Below are 2,294 nucleotides of genomic sequence, written 5' to 3' on the forward strand. Positions count from 1 at the left end.
CGTTAAAATATTCAACTGCAAATAATTCAACCGCAAATAATTTTTTTTTTTTTTATCTATTGGTAGTTTACATGACATAACATTTTTTTTCTCTTTCCTAGGAACTGCTGCTTAATCACCTGTTAGAAAGACTTCGCTCTCGATTGGAAAATATTTTGGGACGCATGCCTCTAGATCTGGACTTCTTAGAGTTCACTTGCACACAAAAATTTGTGTTTTTAAATGCTGTATCCTCTCAGGTAGCTGTTTTTCCAGCAATTTTAGATGCACTTACTCAGTTGCACAGTCTTATAAACTTAGAAAAAGAAAAAAGTAAGCAACATATTGCCGTTGTGCAGCATGAGGACGGACCAGCTGGGCGACAACGAATGGCCATATCCCCAGACTACCTATGCAACCTTCTTGAACTTAATCTGTCTGCCCCCTGTATCGCTAAACTCATGGGGATTTCCAGAAGCACTGTGTACCGGCGCATGGCTGAGTATAATCTCTCAATAAAGGCACTATACAGCACCATGACAGATGAAGAGTTAGACCAGTGTGTGAGAGAGATTAAATCCAGACAGCCTCATTCTGGATACCGAATGGTGAAAGCACTTCTGCAAGCCAGAGGACTACGGGTGCAGTATAACCGTGTCAGAGCTTCCATGCACCGTGTTGACACCACTGGTGTCATCTCCCGTATGCTCCATTTAGGATGCATTGCTCGACGGACCTACTCAGTTCCAGGACCCCAGTCTTTAATTCATATTGATACAAACCATAAATTAATACAGTAATTCTTTTCAAATAATGTTTTTGACAAAATGCAAATGAATTAAGAGTATGTTAGCCCTTAAGCAAAGTTATTCTGTTCTGAGCGTTAACACTATTTCTTACTTATAGTTATTACGTTCTATACAGTTGACAAATTCAGCATTTTTCTTGCAGCTACAACATTGTTATCTTTGGTGGGATTGACGGTTTTTACCGCAAGGTAAGCACAGTTGTCAGGACAAAGTGTACACATTTTTATAATCATTAAATAGTTAAACGTCAAATAGAAAGCCACTTCTAGTGGTTTTGCTCTCTTGGCAGGAACAAGATTTGCTGCAGGAAAGCGCCTCTTTCCTCTGGCCTTGGTAAACATACCTGGGAAGGACCTGTAGAAAACAAGTTAAGTTTTTCCTACTACATTAAAAGGTTGACAAAAAGGCTCTTGCATGATAGATGAATATAGAAAAACTTGGCATTCTACTGCATACTTTCATCAAGTGTTACGGGCATTGATTTAGACCTTTGAAACCTATGATCATTTCTTATATAAATTTTCTTTTTTACTGAATGGTCACAAAAATGAACACCTACATTTCGATGGCTGCAATATTAGTAAGAAGCTGATAATGCTACACAATGCTATGTCTATCATTACTTACTGTAGGTAGCGGGTGGAGTTTTGACTGTAAAAATTGACATCATTACAAAGTATGTATACATAAACTTGCATTTGAAATAGCAAATTTTTCTTTACCTGGTCATTTCCATTTGAACTGAGGGTCTTTCTGGCTGAAGGGCTGAACTCCCATCTTCACACCCCCGCCTCTGTTCTCTGCCGGATTGGATCCGAAAATATACATTAAGCCTAATCATCAACATGTATAGAATGTATAAGTAAAAGTAAGCCATATGTACATGAATTGCAGTTTAATACAAAACCTCATATCTTGATTGGTGTCATCGGCTCCCCGGTGTCTCTCAGAAGAAGTTACTAAGTCTAATAATCGCCTTGCTGACTCAACGATATCTTCCTGACTAACGTTACCCTGTAATCACAAATACAGCACAGAAAAAAACCCGTAAGAAGGATATTACAAATCAGTAGTACACGTATAATATACATGATTTTAAGATAATCGGACAGGCAATATCCTTTGTACTAAGTTTGGCTATAGCACCAGAATCATATCCAGCATGAGCGGCCAGGGCATTCTTCTGATAATTGATCCATGCTGTAGGTGGTACGGGACACCTTACCCAAGATATAGTCGGAGTTCTCATAACCCGGTTACCAGCTTCACGCACGTGGTTACCAGACCAAGAGAACTCCATCAGTACCCCGGTTATTCCTGCATGTACTTTCGGGGTTATGCGCCTGCACACGCTCCGCTAAAGCCACTGCCCCCCCACTACGCTGCAGCGGCTCCTATGCGCTCTACAAGCACGTTCCTGGTTTCAAAACTCCGCCAATCACTCCTAATAGCTTGTCGAAGCATCACAGCATCATTAACTTAATTCAAAACTAGAAGAAAATGCGT

At 40.0% G+C, this 2,294-nt stretch overlaps 1 long non-coding RNA gene across 1 annotated transcript; it reads right to left on the reverse strand.

Moving 5' to 3' along the window:
• Positions 1 to 721: 721 nt before the first annotated feature.
• LOC120833245 (uncharacterized) lies at positions 722 to 1,803 on the reverse strand. The gene is made up of 3 exons (XR_005714288.2): positions 1,696 to 1,803; positions 1,511 to 1,588; positions 722 to 1,142 (listed from the first exon to the last, which is right to left on the reverse strand). It is a non-coding gene; the product is annotated as an uncharacterized LOC120833245 (long non-coding RNA).
• Between the last annotated feature and the right edge of the window lie 491 nt (positions 1,804 to 2,294).

The sequence above is a fragment of the Gasterosteus aculeatus genome, chromosome 15 (genome assembly GCF_964276395.1).
Source record: "Gasterosteus aculeatus chromosome 15, fGasAcu3.hap1.1, whole genome shotgun sequence".
In the NCBI taxonomy this organism is placed as follows: Eukaryota; Metazoa; Chordata; class Actinopteri; order Perciformes; family Gasterosteidae; genus Gasterosteus; species Gasterosteus aculeatus.